The sequence below is a fragment of the Plectropomus leopardus genome, chromosome 15 (genome assembly GCF_008729295.1).
Source record: "Plectropomus leopardus isolate mb chromosome 15, YSFRI_Pleo_2.0, whole genome shotgun sequence".
NCBI classification, from domain to species: Eukaryota; Metazoa; Chordata; class Actinopteri; order Perciformes; family Serranidae; genus Plectropomus; species Plectropomus leopardus.
In genome coordinates this window covers 15,137,008-15,160,499 of record NC_056477.1, presented here as the reverse complement: position 1 = coordinate 15,160,499, position 23,492 = coordinate 15,137,008, and the positions used below count along the sequence as shown (strand labels likewise).

Here is a 23,492-nt window from a genome sequence, read left to right as displayed (position 1 = left end):
TTTTCTTTTTTTTTTTTTTGCCATTGCTCTTATTTATTTTATTAATTTTTTGCTGATTTTCAGTACTTTTCTTCTTCTTTGCTCATTGTAGCAGGATTGTAGTATCAGGTACTCCTTGTTATATTGTCTGTTAAATCAATCCAAAACATTTAAAGATAATGTTTTTCCCCAAGATGGCAAAGAAGAAATAACCTGCCTAACTCTGCCTCTGACTGGCTTACCCTAACCTTCACCTTAACCAATCCAACCACATAAAGCAAAAAGTACTAACCCATTTAGAGGGAGAGAAGGATGGGTCCTGCATCATCTCCACCTGATACATGTATGCTATTTTTGATAAGCAGAGTGGGTTTTTTTTTACTGCAAACAACAGCCTGCTGCTGCTGTTGATGGGGTTAATTAAGGTGTTGACACTGAAGCACAACAGTAAATCTAATCAAATTTGGGCAACTGTAGATCTGGAAGACAATGCTCTGTGTGTTTGTCGTATTTAGGGACTGTTCATTACTTGTGAGAGTGGAGGCGGTGGTGCAAAATGGATGAGGCACTTCAACCATGGATTTATCAAGAAAACCTGGAAACAGCATGGAGGCGGGGCCCTGTTTATTCTTATGTGAGCTGCTCAGTAACGCATGAAGCAATAAATACTCTATATTGAGTCCTAAAACCCAGAAATGAATTAGTGTTTCGACACCTCCGGTTCCCTCTTCTAAAAGTCAGTGTTTTTTTTTTTAAATCAGTTTTTGGTCAAAAGCCTCAAATAATGTCTGTAGTTGGGAGGGACTTTCAGCTTTAAATGTATGTAATTTAAATATCCTCAGAACAACAAAACCAGGAAGTGGATTAAAATGGGACATTTTCATTAAAAATCTCCAAAACTGCACCATTTATTATTTCCAGAAACTGTTAAATAATGATTAATTATGTTGGAGGAAGAGTCATGCAATTTCCCCTCTCACTCAGAGATTCAAGGAAAAACATTTGTTGCTGTAGGGAGGGCCATGATATTGGGGAAAAAAAGTCGTCCCACCCCAAGCCACCCCCCACTAACCACTACTCTGATAATAAAGCACAGTCCCTTACATTTCACAATTATGAGTAGGCAATTACTAGAAAATATTAGCGGAGTTGAAATATTATTTTATCCTACAGTCATTACAATCTTCATCATAGGCTACATTTTCCAGCCCTCGGTGCGCCCGCGTGCGCCGCCTGTCCTTTAAATTAATTATTTCTCCTGCATTTTTTTTTCACTCCATCTTAACGCGGAAGTCAGTGACGCACCACTACACACAGCTGCTCAGCGGGGGCAATGAAATAAACAAAACGTCGTCATTCGGTGCCAAACACAGCGGTGAGTGTCTTCTTTTTTCTGTTAGTGGGAATATGGAGCAACATTTAGTCCAATGCAGCTATGCGTCCGTCCACACTGAGTGTCCTGTGTCTCCGCTGCGTCTCTCGCTGTGTTAAACCCAACCGGAGGCGGCTGACGGTCGGTCGGTTGGACGGACGGACGGACGTGCGTCTGGACTGTGCTGGGATGTGAATGTGTGAGAATTTGCTCCTTTTCTTCTTCTTCTTTTTTTTTTTAATTACCCGCTGAGTCTCCGGCGACGGTAGCCTGTTGTGATAAAGGTATGAAAATTCAGTTTAATGTCAGCGACTGTTGCGCTCTGCAGTAAAAAAAAAAAAAAAAAAAATCAGCAACGCGTTTATTTCAGCTGCTGTATTGAAATGAATCCAATGCTTTGGTTTTTGCCCATTCAGCGTGTATTTGCGAGAGAGGACGTAATGTTGTCTGTGTCCGAGCAAGCCTTTGTTAGTCTCCTAAGCCTTTGGTGGAATAAGATGGCACACCAGATCATGAAAATATAATTTATTGCACGATTAAGCATTAATGCATTGATATTGTGGCATTGCGGTCTAAGGTGCTGTTAACCTGCATTTACATATGTGCATCAGGGGTCATACAGCACCCCTTTTACCATACTGGATCAATATGGATTGTTAATGGTAAAATTTGCATGGTGGCAGCCTGCTTTGTCCCACAAACATTTGCTACTGTATTTACTGTAGACTCCAGGTCTGAGGCTCACTGTCCGGCTGGATGTTGCCTTATTATGAACCATAATAAAGCCAAGTGGCAGCTGCACTGCTTCCACAGGCTAGCTGCAGGGAAAAACATCACTGATTCTTTTGCTATATCCTCTGCGTGACATCAACAACACAATGATTCCACACTTGGATTAAACTGGAAAAGGTAGAAACAGTGAGATTTGTAGTCTGTCATCAGACCCAGTAATAAGTGAAATGTTACAGTGGCTCTCATGTTGCACTCTGTCTCCTCATTGGCTGCAGGATCAGCTTTCCTCAGTTTGTTCCACCTTACACTCTAGCCCTGCTGTGTGCAACTGTATTGAGGTTGCAGCTTAAATCTTTTTGAAAGCAAAGTACTCTTGTGTTGTATTTTCTTGCTACCACTTTGTGAAAGCCTGCTGCACTGTTTATTTTTTCCAGTGGGAGGTCAAACATTTCGCTCATTTTCATTCCAAGGCAACGAGTCCTGGCGTAATGTCAAAGGGAGCTTCTCATAACACCACCTTAATCATGCAGCAGGCTCCAGTGTGGTGGTTTGCTACTGTCAGGGTTATAGGATGAGCGAGCTGTGTCTGTGTGTGTGTGTGTGTGTGTTTCACATCACTGTAGCCTTTGGTTATGTCTTTGCCAGTGTTGTGAAATACTGAGGGCTTGTTGCGATAAGAAGCCTCATTGTCCCGTTGGTATCTATGGAGTGTGTATGCATAAACTTGCAGATAACACAATGCGTATTCTCTCTGTCGTGCTGCTGTGTCAGAAGTCCGGCCTCCTCACATGGAATTACCGCATATAGATCGTCTTCTTCTCCACACACACACACACACACACACACACACACACACACACTCTGTTTAAGTTTCTCACATAGATGAGTGTTTGAGTGACGGACGGTGGCCTTTTTGTAGGCAAGCAGTTGGAAATCTAATCTTGGTGTCGCACTCGAGTTGAACAAAAGAAATATCTCGACTTTGGAAAAAAAAGTAATTGGTAACACTTAATCTACTGTAGCGGCAAAAGAGAGAAGTAAGCCTTTTTTATTCATGAGCTGTTTTCAACTTGTCACAGTCTTCATGTTGAGTATTTTACGGAGTTATAGCAATAGCAACATTATGTCAAATGTTCAGGGTTACTTTTTTTTCATAATAGTAATTAGAAAAACATATCAAGTGACTTTTAGAGTCTTTTTTTTTCTTTAAGTTTTGGCTGCACTTGCACCAACTTATTTGCAGTGAAAAATCCTTTCATGCACTTCCGAGAGTGCACTCCACTCCCTCCTGTTTCCTCTTCCTGGCCTGGCCTGGTCCTCCGTCACAACCGGCTGACTTACTGCCCTCTGACAGTGAAGGATTTTGCAGGTATCAACAAGCTTTCTGCCGTTATGAGAAATCTCATCTATTCCAGACCCCGAGCTGCCTGAGCTGTCAACATACTCTGAAGTCATCAGTCGTCCTGTCAGGACCGACTGCAGGGAGAAATGAGAAAGTAAAGCCATGATTATGATTCCAAAAGGAAGGAAGAGGGCGATGGAGACTTTGTCTGTTAAGCGGCTAAAAATGTGAGGGAAGGAGCCTGCAGTCTTAATGGACTGTCCCATTGTGTGCTTGCAAATTAACTTATACTTTCTGTCTCCGGAGATAGGTTCTGAGGAAAGTAATTGGAGGGCGAAAAGAATGCAATCCAAAGTATCTGAAGGCTCCGATAGTAGCTTTCTGCCAATTAACTGCCGTCATTGTTTGACACAATTGGTTGTGATGGTGAAATGTGCCTCCCACATTATTTTACAATATGGAACAGAGGATGCGTTTGACAGCCCCCATTGTGCTATTCTATAGAGGTTTCAATCAAATTCAATTTAACAACGGCTAGAAACATTTCGACTTGCAGAAGAGTTTCAGAAAAAGGTTTTTAGCTTTGGTTCACCCGCAGTAAGACTTTATTTTGGCTAATTAGTTTTTTTTTCCAGAATTTGATGCCTGTCGTCATGAATCTCATACAGCATCTTTCAAAGGGCCTAGAGCTGAAAGTAAAATATTTTTATTTGTGTTGACTAGTTTTTCAAGCCAAACTAGTTTTGTAAAAGCTAATGGTAATGCAGCTAATGATCATTAACATTGTAGTTTCACGTGTCAGTTATTCTTCCTCTAAATGTTAGGCAGCGGTGACACAAATGTCCATCACAGTTTCACAGAATTAAAGTTGACGTATTAAAATGCCTTACTTTGTGCAACCAACAGTCCCAAAACCCAAAGATAATATATTTACTATCATTGAAGGCAAAGAACAACATGAACAACAGAAAAAGTAAAATTTTAGAAATTTTGTCATTTTTCTTGAAAATGGCCTTCAATCAATATTTTTGTTACAAATTAGTTTTCGTGGTCATCATTTCAGCCATACCTTGTCAAATAATCAATTAATTTGAAAAAACAAATGCTAATCTAAAACCTTGATTGATATATTGTCATATTGTTTACATACAGGGTTTTTTTTACTCTTCATGAACGCAAGGGATATGTCCCTGTGTGGAACTGTTGCAATTGGCCCCTGGCATCCTGTCATCTGCAAAAGTGGCCCTCCTGCCAAAGCAAGTTGAGTCTCCCTGTAGATTATCAGTATGAACAGGGAGGGTGTTGTAAGTGCTGCTTAGCAGTGACAAGTTTTACTATACATGTTATGACTTACTTTAGTACACTGACAAATACATTTCAGTGTGATGTTTGAGTTTTTTACTGCATAACTTTGTATTTCGACCTCTGTGAATCTTTATTATTGATTTATCGATTTCAGTTAACAACAATCTAATATCAACAAGCAAAATTAAATCATCTATACATATTGCTAACTTTAAGGCACACCTTTATTTTTAAATTTCCTTGGCATGTCTGTGATACCATTTCTGTGAAAGCACGCCTCCTTCTCAAACAGTCAAACAATGCTAGCGGGTTAGCGTCAGGCAGATTATGATAAGCAGCCGATAAATAGACAATGTGTATATTTACTTATATCTCCTTATATTAATCACCCCTAATTTGAATCAAATCAAATTGTATCGGAGCAGACTTTGTGATATCTGCAATATCTATGTATCATATGTCCAGAGAATCAATTTTGTGATAAAACTTTTGATTTACACACCAATCAAAAAAATGTAGGCTAACACTCTCTCCCCCAGTGTTTCTCTCTCTCTCTCCATAAAACACGTAGACTTCCTTTTGTATTTCCCATGCGGGAACGCGTGATAATGTTGTAGGTAACCGCCCCACTTGTGATTTGCACCCCAGCCAAGCAGCAGCAGTGATCTAATGTGCTAATATCTTTCTATTTCAATCTTTAATGTCAACTGTTTTTTTAAATGGCACCTGCAGACACTGTTCTCTGACTCACACTCTACATCAGCTGCTTACCCCTGTCTCCTTTCTGATGCTTAATCTGTAAAATATTATTGATTGCATTCTGTAAAGAGAGACGGGAGATGGATCCAGCCAACCAAAATTTGCTCTCATACGTATCCTGTTCCCTTTTACAGGAGTACATGCGTGCATTACTCAGGATGTGGGTTTTCCTGAACTCCGGGGACTGTAAGGACATCGTGATGGTGTCAGTCATTACCTCTGTTTAGGAGACTTCCTGCTTAGCAAGTTTTACTTTTTTAATTGATCTTCAGCTGAACTAATTAAAAGTCTATTAACAATATTACCACCGTATGGCAGCTGCAATTGCACCACAAGGTTCCCAGTGCCTCGTAGACTCTGTCTGAGTGTCCCATACTGCTTTTGTTATCTGATCCTGGACTGTAATCGTATGAACACGTCCCCTGCTAGTCCTGTTGTATCAGCGTCTGGCAGGGCTGTAATCTAATAACATATTAAAGGTATGATACTGTGTCGTTTCGCTTTGCCTCCCATGCACTAACTTAATCCTGGCCTGCCCTGCTGCTGTGCCCCACTGTGGCTGGTCTTCGTCTGTCGGGAATAGAGTATTGATCCAATCTAATGACTTCCTATGGATGATGTCATACATCCCCTTGAACTAACTCTCACTGGAGTAATGCTAATGGCAGTAGTTAAAAAAACATTGGTTATGAGACCACACAGTGTTTATATTGACATTTCTTACTGATCTTGAGTTGCCTCCCTCACTCAGACGTACTGTGTGTGCGTGTGTGTGTGTAATTTGTGTGTGTTGCACGGGCGCAATAAAATGATAATGTACGGGATGAAGACAGGGAGGGCTCGACAGCTGCTATACATCAGCCGAGCAGAGGTGCTGGCTCAGCTGAATGGACCATCGGATGGCACTGCTGCAGGTAGCGGGCTATGGTTGATGATGTCATTAGGGCTTTCACAGTCTCCCTAGGTTTCTATCTGCTCGTGGCAACGAATCAAAAAGAGAGTGTGGAGAAGGAGCCACAAGAGTACAATACTCTGTGCTGCTGTAGCCAGACAACGAACACAGTGGCTTATATATTTGATTTTTGTATATTTTATTTGTTCTTTTTTGGGTTTCATATCACTATCAACAGTCTAAATATTCAGAGTGATACTTTGCGTTCACCTGCTGGTCTGTTGAACTGGTAGCTGCATCGGGATTGTCTCTTGTGTTACCATAGATTATCCGGTGCTCCACAGGAGCGATTAAACACAATTCTTATAAAACTTATTCCTTTTTTTGGTGTTTTGGTGATGGTACAGTAACAACCCGATCACTAGAATAAATGTTGGCAATGTATGTTTCCGCAAACACCAGACACATGACATTTTCATGTTATTATGTAGCAGATAAGTTTCTTTACCTTTAAGAAAGCAGTGGTTATGGGAGGTTAGGTGATTTGTGTGGGTCCAAAGACGCATGGTTATTGTGAGGAAAAGATCATTTTTTGGCTTAAAATTGGACAAAAAACTGCTGGAAAAGCTGTGATGATTCACATAAAAATGCACTTTTTTGCTGTTTGTTGGTCTCAAACAGTGCTCTGCAGCTTGGCAGGTGTCTCACCTAGGTGAAACGTCATACACCGGCCCTTCTACCTCCTGATGACAACATTTCATGTACTCATATAGAGCCCACATACTACTCTGGTATGATATGTCTGAAATGTACAAATGTAACTTATCCATGGTTTACAGAAACATACAATGCCAACATTTTTTCTTCTGGCGCCTGGGCTAATAAAAAGAGCAATACTCTTAATTTAAAGAGTTTGAAGGTTGGTGTTTTTTTTTAAGACTATTAAAAAAGCATGAGCAAAAGTGTAGGGATGAAATGATGTGTTCATCTGCTCCAATGTAAGATTAACTGAGCATTACTTCTGAGGAGCACATTATAAACTTCCTTTGTCTGGCATGTTGCAGGTTACACTATAGAAAAGCCACTTCCATGTGTCTGTATGTATTTCCCCATTATATGAAAGCCTTTTTTAGGTGCTGTCAGGAGTGAAGGCTAACATTAGTGGCTCTTCATTGTATTTGGAGGTAAATTAGGTTCAGATGTATAGACTGCAGAGTGCATAGCATATAATTCACATCACTTCCATGCTCATCAAATTGTTGAGTGACTCCTTACATGCTGTATGGAAGAATCTGCATTAATTATTTCTCTCCTCGTGTTTCCTCTTTGCTTTAATTTGTCACCTGTCTGTGTCTGATTGGTGGACTGACTGCAGACTTGACACACTGCTACTTAATCAGCAGTGTTGAAGGCGACGTCTTGAAACAGGAGCGACTGAAGGCAGAGCGATACGACAGTGTGGAAATAGGGATGAAAATTGTCTTTAAGTTCCGCATTAAGAACAGAGGCTCTGCGTCTTTCATTTATATGGATGTCTTGTAAGTGTCTGTCGACAGTCTCTCCAGTTGCAGTGTGACTACAGTACATTTGGATGTACTGTAGCCTATATAGTCACTCACCTTTACTCAGACTGTTTGCATGGCAGGACATTAAACAACATTTGATGTATTTTTTGAAAGCTGCGTGACTATAAGGAATCAATCAATAAAAAAAACATGTTTTATTCTAATACGATTCCCAGCATATTTATTATATATTTTATTATATACTGTTTCCCCTGAGCTTTGATTCATAAGAGCAAAGCTTATTCAAGCTCCAGTTCAGATTTTAGTCTTTTAAGCAAACACACACTATGCATTCTGCTTTACATCTCTATTAACTATTTTCTTCAGCATATCATACTTAATTAGATTTCTGAAAGCCAGTCAGCCATCCATATTCATTACTTTGTTCGAGTACAAAAATCTACATGCAAAAATGTTTTTGATGGCTAATCCATCATTGCAAACGTGCTTTCAGAATTATTTTTTTTCTCAAAGCTGTAACTTAGTCGATACACACACTGATTTCAAAGTGTTAATGTCTTCTAGTGCATTAATGTGATAGACATTTTTGGGGCGAACAAGAATCATCATTTTGATGGTATCAAATTGGAAACTGAAGCTGTTCCTAGCTTCCCCATTAGAATGGGAAGTCTGATGGAAAGATAAAGCAGTAAAAAATACTCTTAGTATAAAGTACATGCTGACTGACATATACTGTTTGTAATACACTGACAATAGTTAAGTACCTCATACAGCCTTACTTCAAAAGATCTAAAACTATCTCTGTAACCATAATGTTCAATGTAATGCATTTTTTTAACCCAAGTTTTCCAGTATGTACAAGTTGAGTTTTGGAGACTAATGACTGACTTGGAGTATAGCAAGTATGTATGCCTAATTGATAATCTGTGACCTTTCCCTGTAAATGCATTTTTTTTAGTCACTGTCTGTCCCACTAATATTATGCAGAACTAGCAACTCATCTTAGAGGCATCTCATGAAAGTTTGTTTTTGCCTTTGAACATCGGCAGCAGTGTTTTGTTTGGACTAACTGGAGGAAAAACTGTGTAATTGGCTTGAGCTGCAGCAGCAGCCACTGTGGCTTAGCAGACAAAGAAAATAGTTTATATGTCATTGTGTTTTAAACTCAGACTGTCATGCGATCTTTGGGAGGTGCTGTGCAATTTCTGGAACTTCTTTGGGGTTTGTCCTTTGGAAGACGATCAGTTCACTGGTCATATGTGTAATTTACTCAAGTGCTTGTAAACAGAACAGATATAATCAACTTTTGATATGGATTTTTGCAAAACAACCACAAGATCCCAAGAGCAGAGTCCCTACTGTCATTTCATTAGGAATATGAAATTCATTTTTATTACTAATGACTTTTCTGTTGTTCCCCATCACTTGTTTCTGCTGATGGTGTCTGCGTTGCCAGAAGAGGTATGCTGCTTGTTATTTTTAAGAGTATTCATGAATTAAATTTCATCAAATAATACATTCATGTCAGAAACAGTCCCCTGTTACTGCAGCGGAAAAAAAATTCTAGCTCTAAATCTCTGCTGTGCCTGAGAATACGGCACACTTCTTTGATCATTTTAAGTGTGTTGCAGTTTTTAATAGTGATTTAAATAATGAACTCATCCTGTTATTGCTGGTACAAATTTGTTTTGTAGACTTAATGTGGTGTAGTAGGTTTGAAATTAGTTTGTTTGACAAATACTAATTCAATGAAATGAATGCAAGTTGCTGTGTGATGCTGTGTACAGCTGTTGAAGCCGGTGTGATCACACGGACAGCTGCGACAACATTCAAACCATTCAGGTGAACAGCTGTAATGATGGTTCAGATGGGAGAAATGGCTTTTTCTTGACAACGTTTAGCATAATTTGTGCTGTCCAGGGAGGGATAAGCTGCTCTGTCAAGTCGCAGGTTATGAGGCTGACATGAGCTACCTGCTGCTTTATGCTGTATGAGTTAATACAGATGAATGAGTGATTATGGCTGTGTAACAGTTTTTATTTTCAGCCTCTTGGTTGAATATGGTTTGAGCTGAAAATCTGAAAGGAGCAGTGTGTAAGATTTCATTGCATCTTGTGGTGAGGACTGCAGATTTCAATCAGCGGAAACTTCTCCCATATGCCAAGCATGAACTCCTGGTAAGGATTCCTTCAGTGTTAATTGATTGTTCAGGAGGTATTTACCATAAGCAGAGGCCTCTTTCTCTCTAAAATAAACGTACTGGGGGAATTAAACTGTAAAAACACTGAATAAAACGTTTTTGCATTAAAATGAGTGTTTTTCTAAAGCTGTTGGGCTCATTGCAGAGGAGCTGCTAACTACCATGACTGGTGCAAAACACACATCTAGAGCGTGTACTTGGTTTTCAGTGTTTTCCACAGAATTACAATCTATATGTGGCGGTAGCTGCAAGAGACGTTTGTGAATGCAGCGCCGGTGCAACTATTTGGGAGTTCTTTTTTTCCCCTGCAGCACTGTGTGGAGTTTTAGTCCCGGGCTGGAAAATTGATCTATCAGTCTGGTCAGAGTTGATCAGATCAGATCCATGAGTGAAAGGAGCAGCTGCTGCAATGGCAGTGAATGCAAACTTTTACACCGAGCGCAGTTAAAGGTTAAGTTTCATTTTCACTGTGCCAGGCATTCTGTTGCTCCGTCTGAGTCTAGAGTACACTCTACGCTCCAAGAGTGTGGCGCAATCCATAACCAAATGGCATATTTCTATGGCACTCCAGCTTCAAAATATAAAATCACTTTGTGGTGGCAGATGTTTTGATCATGGATGTGTGAATGAATGTGTGGGAAACCCTGGTTTGTCTGTTCTGGGCCATGGTAGAAACATGACGGTGCAACATAGTGAACTATGTGGAAGAGGACCCGCATCCCACTTCGATATAAACAGCTCATTGTAAGCTAACGTAAACACAACAATTCTTATTTTCAATTGATTACACACTAAGGAAAACACATATTATATTATCTTCCATATCTGCCAATATATTCCCCTGAATCCTACACACTGGACCTTTACACAAGATACACAAGTCGCTGTTTGATCAATCAACATCATATTAACATGAGTAAAACTTGTGTAACTGCTCCACATGGATAGAGTTAGTTTTGTCAAGATGTGCGACATCAAGGGTGTGTTATTTTGGAGTGGCGCAAGGGCTGATTTTCCCCCTTTCAAAAAAGGGAGGGGGGGGGGTTGCTGGGGCACTTTGTCAAACCAACCTGACACCTTCATTTGTTCCATTACCTTGGATATGGCTGCTGTGAAGAAAAGTGGGAGGATGAGGGTCTAAATCAAGACATGTCTTGATGTGTCAAAGGTTGTGTGATGAATAACCCTCTCTCCGTATGTGCACCATGTCTCATCACCCCAAACATTGACGTCTGATCTCCAGAGACACTAAAAATGTCTTGCAAAAACACATATTTTCCACATAGTGGCATGTAGTCAGCATGCAGAATGTTCTGGTTTCATTTCCAGATGTTTTTAGGATGTTTTGGGATTAGAGCTGGAACAATGAGCTGATTAATCAATTGTCTAGTCCACGAAATATTAATCACTAATTATTTTGATAATCATTTAAGCATTGCAGTTATTTTCTTGCGCACAGAACATTCTCCTGTTCCAGCGTGTCAATTGTGAGGATTTGATGTTTTTGGTGTCATATAGGCTGTGATTATGAACTGAATATCTTGGATGAAACACGCATTTGAATCTGTCACCCTGGCTTCTCAGTAACTATTTCACAGTTGTCTGACATTTCATCAACAATGATGATTAATTGGTCAAACAAGAAAAGAGCAGAGCAGCAGATTAATTGATGATTATGATACATAGTTACATCCCTAAATGGAAGGGAACTGCTTTTTGTAGTTTTGGTATGGTGCTTAGTTCATGGAAAAACACTTTTGAGAAACAATGTCCCACTGACTCAGGGTAATCCACAGGCCTTGAAAAGTGTTTATTGACTTTATTAAAGAAGTACTTTGAGGGCATACTTTATTTTTTATTAGATAGAGAAGAACAGAGTTGGCAGGAAATAAGGGAAGAGAGAGGGGGGAATAACATGCAGCAGTTTCCTTTCCCTGACTTGAAGCAGTTTCTGCTATTTCACAGTCAGCCGTTAAACCTCGAGGCCACAGGTACGTCCTGAAACTGCTTTCTAATGAAGAAATAGTCCCTACAAAAAGTTGCTAGATACCACTAGATGTATGTCTTATACACTTTGATGTAATATGGCTGAACTGACCTTTTAAAATTAAGATTGATTCTCTTCTACCAGTTTCAGTAATACACTCTCCTGAATTTAGTGTCTATAGTTTTTTACTCCAAGACATTTTTTAAGTGTAACACTCCCCAGAGTCATGGATGAGACTTGGTCATGTCATATAAGAGAAGGTATGAGGAAATGTGGGAAACCTTTTGTTAATACAGTCAGTGTGAGGTAAGCAGTGTGACTGGTGTTGGTAATATTCCACCTGTTAGTAATCTCCCACTGACAAAAAAAAAAAAAACCCAAACCAAACTGATTGCTGTGACACCTAATTTTAGGCATTTAGTCTTTGTTGCTTTATCCTGTTTTGAAGTTCTTGGAGGTCAAAAGTGGCGTTGTTGGCCGCAACAATAAATATGCAGTATGGCGTTTCAGAATATCCCAGTTTGTCAGTGTGCCATGTCATGTCCCCTCGTTTAAGGCAGATTTGAGTTGCTTATACATAAACACATTGTTTTAAAACAAATAAAATATTGATTCTCCGCTTGTTCTCATCTCCAGTTAGTTGAATACTGATGCTTTGTCACGGTCTCCGGTGTAAACAGATCCACGCTAATACTCGATGCTGATGGTATGAGCGATATAGCAACAACACAACCAGCTATATTATTGCCAAAATAATGTTGGGGTGTTTCTCAAGTGCTTCTTGACATAGTTATGTTGTCATAGGCTTGTGTGTGTCTGCTTCTTGAAACAATGCACCTCAACTGAATGTCTTTTGATCAATGTCTGAGCCTCATTTTAACATCACATTAGCTGGCCCATTGCATCTACCACAAGGCACATGGAGCTAACAGTCAACTAACTAAGCTAAATACCACGACACCACATCTAGAAACAAAAATATATGATTGGTTGACACTTTCATCACATCATTGGAGCACTGAAAACAGTTGAGGCCAGCCTAACTTGTATTAGTGGTATGTCACGCCTGTCCGCACTGACAACATTTGGGCTTCAGTTTGTAGCTTCATGTCATCGGTTTCCGATGAGAATGACCTGTTGCTCTCATGCTGAGTTGTTTGTATTGTGAACACAGCATGAAACCAACTGATGTCCGTGTTGGGCAGAAGAAAGAGGAGGTGGATGGGTCAAACAAAACAAGACGTTCACCCACGAGAGTGCAGTTCATGTGTAGGTGCCACAGATCATCATGTACAAACAATAATAATAATTTTGCATATAAGTCTGCAGTCTGTAATTTTACATGGCTATTTTAGCCAGCGGACTGCCGTTTAGCAAAAGTAATAAGGGTAAGCTAACTAGTACACCTTCTCTAGGTCTTTTTATAGACCACATCATTAAAAAAAAATGATCCAGTGCACTCGAAGGGATTTTTTTCACACCATGCATGTTGGTATTTTCACGTACTGAAAATCCACAAATGAAATCCAGTGGTGTCATCCTTCACCTGCTGCTGCATCTTTCAGTTTGGCAGTGTCTCATTAAAATTAACAGCAGGCGTCCACACAACTTTCCACAACAGCTTCATCACCCACTTGACCTGAAGCACACAGCAGAATCAACTGGGAAGAGGCTCTGTGCCGTCTAGACCTCAATGCTGCTGCGAGTGTGTGTCAGAAATGAGAGCCACTTATTTTCTTTTGCCAGAGAAGTGTAATTAGGACTGTGAAAAAAAAGAAAAAAACATTTGCAGGTGTGATTTTTTTTCTTCCAAGCAGCCAGTGTTCCTTGACATAGAGGCTGCACCTGCTCGCTTACTGTAACTCAATCTGGAAATCCGCTTTGGCTGATTACCAAAATCGGCACTTGTGGGTTTGAGTTTGCATCTGAACCTGTGTGCATTTATCGGCCTCCTGACCACAGAAATGTCTAGGCTAATTGGGATTAGATATGACCGTGATTCAAACATGCAAAACAGAAAATCTTTTAAAAATATGTTTTATATTTATATTTGCTTGCAGGCAATGAAGTTAGCATCTCTGGCTTCCTCTAAAGTATGTTCTACTTCCCCATCACAGTATCCACTGTAGCAGAAAGATTAGAGAAGCTGCACTCTCTATGTGTGTGTTTTGTGGAGTGCATCTACATTGTAAGCGTCTAACAATTTCAGTTCCTGTCTGCACATTCTGGATTTTTGATGTGTTTGCACTTTTCTCGCCTGCTTGAGCTCTCCAGAAATTTCATTCTGCTCCTCCAGCAAAATCAGTACTCATCTTTCTTGCAGTCTGTGTTTATTCTCTTTCTTTCACTTATCTTTTCATCGTGCACACACACACTCAGTATCCTGTCAAAACTCAGCCGTGTATTGATATGTTATTTTTACATTTTTTACTTACAAGTATTCTAATTTTTTTCTGCCTTGTCATGGCATCTTGTGAGGTTATCAGACGGAGAAGAACATTTTTTCCGGGACAGAAAAGGGCGTTGTTTTTTTTCCTGAGAAAAATGGCAGACACAAAGAACCTGACTCATCCTCTTAGATTCACAGCTGATCTGGCTGCCATTAGGACCATACTGTACAATCCTCTGTCAGCCACATGTTGTCTGAAGACCTGATTTATCTGTAATTGTTGGGGATAAGGTTTCCCAAACATTTTACAGAATCTCAGTCCTTAAAACCAAAACTGATTTGAAATCAGTGACCACATTTTGGTGGATGATAAGGCAAAAACATTGCAGTTTTGTGTTCACAACAATCTACAGTAAGTTAAGTTTCAGTTTGGTGTTCGGGTAAGGTACTTCGGGGATTATTGTTAATTTACCATGGGCTGCAGCTGATATAATCTGCTAAATGTTTGTCATTTCAGCTGGTGAAACTGGGTAGAAATTACTAATGGGTAGAAATGGGTAATGGGTGTATTGTTTTTGTTAATACAAAGAGTGAGAAGAGTTAAAATCTTGATAGGAGAGATTTTTTCTGACTTTTGTCCACCTGGAATATTTGCCAACCTAAAACAAAATTCAAAAAGTAGAAGTTACCAACCTCAGCATTGGTGCATTTTTATTTTTGTCTATTTTAATATTTCATTGACAAAGTGACCATTTGTATATCAATTACTCAGTGCATAATACTTTAAATTCATAAAGAAAATGTTTTACTTGCCTGCCTCCATGACACCATTAACGAAGAAAAAATCTTGATGAAATGGAGAAAAAGGGGGACACGTTTAACAACAGCAAATTAATCAAAACATCCATTACCAAACCCTCACACAGTTTGTGCATAATCCAAGCCCCATTTATTCAGAAGTATGCTCAGCACTTTCCAAACACATGCCATGAGCGTTCCCGGGTTTAAACCCATGTGTGCACGCTCCTCTGACTGTTTGCTTTGCTGTTTTTTAAACTGAAACGTTTTAGCAAAAATTCATATGTTTGGGAAGTACTCAACATATGACTGGATAAATTAGGCTTAGATTGTGTTACATGATTATGTGAGAGTTAGTAACAGATGTTTGAATATAGCTTGACATAGGACATGCAGTCCTGTTTATTTTTATTCATGATGGATATTCACCTTTTTTTGGATACTTCATTCACTGTGGAGGCACACAAGAAACAAAATGTTTTCTCACAAGTTCAAGGTAACAAATCATCATTTTGAGTATGAAGTCCTTTGAATTAGACTTTTTTTCCCACAGTAATTTGCTTCACAATTCAAGGTTTAAGTCACAAGTTAATGGGATTTCATTCAGGTCTTGGATCTCACTGTTCAAGGAATGTTGCAACATTTTGGGAAATACACCTACTTTACGTCTTGATGTGAGTTAGATGAAATGATTGGTATGCTCTCGCTGATTAGCTTGGTTTAGCCTAAAGACTGGAAGCAGCTTAACTCTGTCCATAGGTAAGAAAATCTCCAAACCAGCACCTCCAATAGTTCACAGATTACCACAATATATCCCCTTTGCTTCATACATTGCAAAAATGTGAAGTTGTGTTTTTTACAGGGAGCAGTATCTTCCTGGTGTCTCTGTAGGAAGTCCTGGAAGTCGGTGTTCATCTACTCTAGTAAGAGTGAGAGCGACCAAAAAAAAATGCTCAAAATGCTTTACATAGCTTAATGAGCTGTCACAAAGTCTAAATTCTTTGAAATAATATTCTAGCTACAGGCAAGGAACTGTGGTGTCTTGGGTAAAAAGAAACTGGAAGCTTTTAGACTTTAACACACAAAAATGCATCACATCATTTTGGGTCTCAAGCTTGGGGAGTAGCTGTAGAATATATATCTACATGATGCTAAAGTGTGCAAATGTATATCTTCTGTCTTGTGTTATTGTGAAACAGAAACAGAACAAATGAAACATCTCTTGTCAGGGCCTGTTGGGAAATCGATCTTGAGGGGAAGGTTGAAGGCAGTTTAATGATTTCTTCATGCGATGATCAGAGTCTCTTCCCGTCACTACACTAAGTTGGGGTTTTCAACAAGGAGTCAATGAAAGAATAGCATCTAAATTAAGTATTAATACAACTTTAAATGGCCCACTTCTGTGTATCCAGGGCTGACATACCGTATCTACTCGAATAGCAGTACTGAAAATTAAATGTTTACTGTAAATGAACAGATCCTCCTTCCCTTTTCTCAGATTTACGGGAGGGGAAGTTTCATTGGTCATTATGTGTGTGTGTGCACACTTGCATCTGTGTCATCCCTTTGGTTTTGTTTTGCTCTTGACATCTTTCACAGTGTTGGTACAATCCCAGAGATGCTGGCATGTGTAAAAAAGCTCCCGATATTCCCCAACCAACAGGTCTGTTCATCCCAGATGTCTATTTTAGAGCTTGTGCCACCAACCACACAATTAATCACATCCAAACTGGGATTCATTAGCATACAATCACATAGGACAGCTAATGGAGGCATTATGAATGCAGTGAACTTAAATATCAGATGCTTTTGATTAATCCTGTATATAGGGTAAACTGGCATGGAGACATTTAGGAGGCAGGGAAGAAGTCGCAGTAAAACTCAGACCGCACTGGTGCTGATAAATGATGCAGCTACATTTGAAATGACAATGAGCTATAAAAAACCAAAACATTATGATAATTTATTCCCAGTGAATATGAAAAAGTGTTCAAGTAATCACCAGACTTCAAGCTCAGTGCAGTGCGGGGCTGTGGGTTTGTATGTAAGCACGTATTTATGAAATTATACAATGTCAGCGACGGTTAAATTATCTAGTTTAGGTTTGACAGTTAAATTTGTTTAACAATTTATCCAAACTCATGAAGAAATGCGGTGCCAAATTTGATGTTTTTATTTGTATGTGTGTGTGTGTGTGTGTGTGTGAGTGAGGAAGTGAGTTTCAGCGGGCTTTATCAGAGGAGTCCATCAGGTTTAACTGACTCTCTGTTAATCTGTTTGAGTTCTGGCAGGGCATTAGTCCAATGATTGCTGCCAACACAGCTATAGGATCTGTGCCATGATGAAATTAATGCCCTCTTTCTCTCCTCTGACTTGTGCCTCTCAGCAGGGGCACTGGTCCAACACACAGGCATATTTGTAGCATTTTTTAAAATAAAGTCCTCTTCTGAAAGGATTCAGTGACAAAGTGACGCCCCTTGAGGAACACCAATCAAAGCACGAAATTATGTCTTCGAGCGAGGTAGCGTACCTGCCAAATTAACACTGAATACATTTCTATGTAAGTAAAATTTGAGAACTGTGAAGAAAATAGTTTGTCTTATTGCAGTCAAATCAGTACTTCAGCTTTTTTCATAGTTATTCTAAATGATTCTCTCTTAAGTTGCAATATTGGCATTTCCCTTTTGTAATGAGGCTAGAGAATTCAGTCACTCACTTGAAATCTAATATATAGCTAAAATATCTCTTTAACCGATTACTTTGAACACGCTTAATCTATCTGATTTGTGCTGCAGGTCTCTTTCATAAGCAACCAATCTGCAGGGGGAGGACGCCCCTCAAATACAGACTATAGCTGTACTACAGTAATGTTGGGATTGATTGATACACAGCCGATTTTTTCTGCCTGGTTGCGCATCAGAACCTGAGGACAGGCTCTCAGCCATATCTCAGGTCTGATCTGACAGCAGGGACACAGAGAGGCCTCTTGGCAAACTGAGTAACAGCAGAGCTCAGCTGAGCAGAACGTGGAGGAGACAGGCCTGTGATTTACCTGGCGCAGGAGCAGAGGAGGAAGAGCTGCAGAGAAGGACTGAGTTGTAGAATAAATGAACTTTATTGGGATGAAGGGAGCTAGAGTAATATTTTGATGGGCTTGTCTCTCTATGGACCTCCTGTGGTTAGGACTCTCCTCTGGCAGAAGTTGTGATTGATAAGATACTTTGCTGATTTTCAACCATCTTTGTATCATAACTACGTGGTTAGTATGTGAAGATGAACTGTGGTAAACTTCTCCTCATCTTACCGACGCCCAGATCTCCCTGCTCACCGCTCAGTTCAAATTCACCAGATGATGTAGTTTTGTCTGGCTCTTGGGCTGTTTCTAAACCTACAGATTGCAGTTTAACATTGCCGTGTGCCCGTGACCATGGAAACAAAGAGTGTAGAATAGGGGTTGACTGATTGGCCAGTGCGAATTATTAGTAGTTAATGAGACCGATAACTGATAAATGGAACAGACATGCATTTATGATAAAATTGAAAATCTGTCAATATTTAGACTTTGGAATATAACAAACGCCAACAAATGTTAATCAAACCTGAGACTTTCAACCTCAAATACAGCAAGTTCCCGACACCTTTTTTTTTTTAATAGTTTTTATAGTCCTAGAGCCTCAAGCACAGATGAGGATGAATTGTCAGATTTAACGCAGCTCATTGTTTTGGGTTTTAATTACAGTTTGTGTAGAATCATTAATTACAGGATTTTGCAAAACAATTAACACAATATGATCATATCACAACAATACAATTTTCACATGAAAATCAGTGAACAATCATTTTGAGTTTCCAACCAGCTCAAGTGTTTACTCAAAAACCATTCTCACTATTAGTTTAACAGTTTCTTTTGACCAGTCAGAGGTGCAACCGTTTATTCGAACTACCAAACTGTTTATCAAACTGACCCCGAAAGCCTTGCCATGGCAACGGGTCAGCGTCAGATTGGAGCCACAGGAGGTCTGTGATTGGTTTGAGTGCCGCTGGATTTGTAGCTATTAATATTGTTGCAGTGAACTCTTTGACTGGCAGCCAGCCCAGAGGACACGCATAAACACACACTCGCAACTGGGGGATCTCACATACAAGGAGACCGTGTGACAGCTTGATTGACGGATTTAGTTTAGCTTTATTAATCCTAAAAATATTCACACCATAGCGCTGAAATGAATGTTTATATATACATATGTATGGAGGAAGTGTAATCCTGATGGTGTATCCAGCACATCTCCCATCCCATTAGTGCATCCACTTGGTTCGACAGAGACCTTAGGCTTGAAACACAATGCCAATTAAAAGTGAAGTGGAGGCTTTTACTGCAGTTGTTACTCTTTGGATGTACATTAACAACCCCTGTGGTGCAGCAGCGGGCCGTGTTGTGGCCACAGTGATGGATGTTGTTTCATTGGTCTGCTGCAAAAGCATTTGAGTGAACCACAGCTCTGAAGATGTCGTGTACAAGTACAAGACACAGAGATTCTTTGTTTATCTCTTTATTTATTTTGTTCATCCCTCTTGTTTACTTCATAACATAGGTTGAGAAACGACAAAGAATGTCTGCTTTGTGATTAATACAAACATTTGTGACTGAAATACAGCAGGAGCTTTAATGATGTGATGATGCCCTCAGGCTGGTAACTTTGTCTGCTGACCCTCACTAATTTACTGTCACTCATTAGCCTCAGACACACAAACACACACACACACACACACACACACACACACACACACACACACACAGTGTGACTGTGTGCCCTCTTCTGGTCAAAGTGAACTGTATTCTGCAGCCATAGCAGCTTAGTGAGGTCACATAATGGCTCATGATACAGAAAGAATTACCAACAGAGATTACAAGGAAAATTTGTCATCTTTTATGTGGATATCTAATATGTGTTGATAGTAAATGGTGACAGTTGAAGCAATAAGGGGTGCACTAGTAGCTCACCTGGTATTCACCCCATATATTAAGAGTTCAATTCCAACACATGGCTCCACGCTACATATTGACCCCTTTAACTTTTTCCCCCTTTTGTGTAACTCTTCACCCTTACTATCATATAAAAGTAAAAACACCAAAAAACTCTTTAAAAAAGAACAATTCATGTAATAAATTCCTCAGACAAGCTACATTGACCAAGAAAGCTAATTTCCTCTGCTTGCAGAGCTGCGCCAGCAGTGCCAACATGGTAAATGAACTCACACACTGGTGACCACCCTACAAGTAGCCACCTGCTGCTCATAGCCATCGGGAACAATATGGGGCTCAGTATCTATATGGATACTTATACATGCTGACTGGAGGAGCCGGGGTCAAACCGACAATCTTCCGATTAGAGAACAACCCACTCTACCTTTTGAGCGTCAACCACAAGAATTTGCTGCATGCAAGCTTCTGCAACCCAAACAAAAGTCTCCAGCAAACCTCTGTCCAAGTGAGGAGTAAAACTTTCATGTAGTAACACACACACATGGTCTCTCTCAGGGTTGCTGTTAGTGACAGCATCCAATAAAAACTGCCCACGCTGAAATTCATTGCAGCAGAATGATTCAGTTTCTGTTGGCAATCTGAGCAAAGTCACCGCCAGTCGCTGTTTGCCCTCAGCAGATCAAGTTTTAGAGGATTGCCGGCAGCGGCATTCTCTTGCAATGCAGCTCTCCGCTGTATTTCTTCGGCTGTATACTCTGGCTCAAATAAATACCGCTGAATATCACAATCAGCCAAAACACTGTAAAATGTATTCTCATCTATAGCATTCTCTGCACACATATTTTGGGATGCCAATATTTATTGCTTTGATCAACTGCATTAACTGTCAACACTGATCGGACATCCACATAAAAGTGGCAAATGTGTCCCTTTGCATTCAAATTGGAGAATCTACTTCACTCTTCACATTTAACACTTTTAACTTTTAAATCAAGACAGATGGCTCAGAAGGAAGTTGATCAAGGTGTGCGGACAAAAGAGAGTCGAAAGATTGTGGACCAGATGTAAATAGACTGTCAGATTTTTATTAATGATTTCCAGTTTTCAGCACATGCAGCTACAGTAGCATCAAAGGCTTTTTTTTTTTTTTTTTTTAAAAAGGCAAAATGGAGGTTCAAGTTTGGGTTTAACATCAGTCTGAAAAAGATGAGTCATCTTTTCACCAGCATCTGAAGAGGAACTCTGTCCTCCAGCATCCTGACCTCTACATATAGTAAAGGGCACGCCGCCTCCTGTGTTAGCTCGGTAAAATCGTGTGCTGAATTGTAAAATACTTTTCTTTTCCTCTGGGAGACTGTGCTGTGTAACTCCTTTTGTGTTTCACAACAAACAAACACTCTGTGGGTTTTTATTGGCAAGTGAATCGGCAGTTGGAGACAAAAATGTCAGTCTTAAGCGAACTCTTTTTGTGCATGTTTTTTTCCCTCGCACTGTGGTATTGAGTTAGTTTCTCTATAAACTCTATAAGATTAGTTATCTCATCAACGCGGATGTGAAGATGGGTGATGAATAAAAGAACAAAAACACAACAAGCCTTCAGTAAAGCTTCAGTGCTCCTCGCATAGAATCTTCAAGTCTTTGAAAGTATTTATGAAATATTCATATACTGCCCATAATTGGTATGAGATTGGTTTGGATGAGACTAGCTTTCATCAAAAATATTATCAGAGTAGATTAATTCATTATTAGAAAGTTGCAGGCATAATGCTAACAATCTCCACTGATGGTGTTATCAGTTTTGTTCCCTTTTGGCATATTCAGATTGATTTTAGGAATTCTGGAGATTCTGGAAAAAAAATAAAAAATCAAAACAGAAAGGAAATGCGATTTTTGCAAATGTGATCCAAAAACACTTAGGTGGTGGTTTGAAACAAGATTCATCCGTCAGACACATCTAAGTCCTGCTGCCCTGGCCGCTCAAATCGGATTTCAAAGTGTCTTTTAACACAACACACACAATGACTTCAGTTCTAAAGTGATGGAAGTGCTGAGCAGGTCGATGCTGCTACTTGCAGAGTGCTGAAAAGTGTCGTGTAACTGCAGGCGCGTTCTGTTTGTAGTAGTCTGTGAGGATAAACAGTAGGAGCAAATATTTATCCATAATGTGAACTAACATTAAGTAGTGACTAATGCTCTGAATGAACAATAATTATTCTATAAATTAGTTTATCCCGTGATGAGTTTGGTGATTCTCGTTCACTCACGACTGCATCCCTGATGCTTCCACTGTGCTGAGGTGCTTCCTGGCTGGTCGTTATTAACACACGGTCCCCCCGCTTTCTTTGGCATCGAGCTGAGACTTGCCAGCTGTTGCACAAGAAGCTCATATGACCACTGACTGTGTGTGTTTGTGAGATCATATGAGCATAATCACCTCTCCATCTTGATAAATACCAGAGACAGTTCAGCGATTAAATGATATGGCTCCTCTGACTGTGCTGGTCTGAAGCTTCTCAGTGGACCCGTGTGACATTCTCAGTCCAAAGCCCCCTCGCCTCCCGCCATCAACGCTGGTTTCTGATTACTGCCATTTCACTGACCTCCCATCTGTCTGCTTGCTTTTTTGGTTTCTTAATCCTGGCATTTTTATACTGCGGAGCTTGAGGGTTCGCCTGGCAAACAGGCCTGCGTGTGAACGCACACACATGGCCTAGTGGTGAGAAGGAGCCTAAGCTTAATTGCAGTCAGTGGCAGTACAGATGGCTGCATTAACTGAAGTTTAAATGAGCCTTATGTAAAACCTCTTGTGTAACTTACTCATCCGCATACTGCTGCTGCTTTCATGAATCTGTCTGTCTGAGTCTGTCCAAGAACATCGGGGATCCCCACGTGCCACTGCTCTCTCTTTTGTGGAAATCAGGGCCCTGAATCTCCAGGTTTCTTTAAAAAAAAAGTGAATTTCTGCACATGTGGATTCACCTTGGTAGTGATCACCTTTGTGATAATTTATTACACTCAGTGCTTGAGCTATTCTGAGGCAAACTTCTGCTCTCCTGTGGAGACAACTGTGCCTTTGGTGGTTTGAGAATAGCTCAAAATGTCTCATAGTATAGGCCTACTGTAGGTCAGCAGCAGGAAGATTTCATGAGCCTGAGTTTCTAATATGATTTAAAAGCGATGAAAAAATCACCCAAAAATAACCTGTTTTGGCTCATTTAAGCAGATAT

General features: G+C 39.9%; 1 protein-coding gene across 1 annotated transcript in view; it reads left to right on the top strand.

The window, feature by feature from the left end:
* Positions 1-1,275: 1,275 nt before the first annotated feature.
* The window catches only part of march8 (membrane-associated ring finger (C3HC4) 8), a 92,844-nt gene continuing 70,627 nt past the window's right edge, over positions 1,276-23,492 (top strand). The window contains exon 1 of the mRNA XM_042502156.1: positions 1,276-1,354. The gene's annotated coding sequence lies outside the window, so the exon portion shown is untranslated. The remainder of the gene's footprint in view (positions 1,355-23,492) is intronic.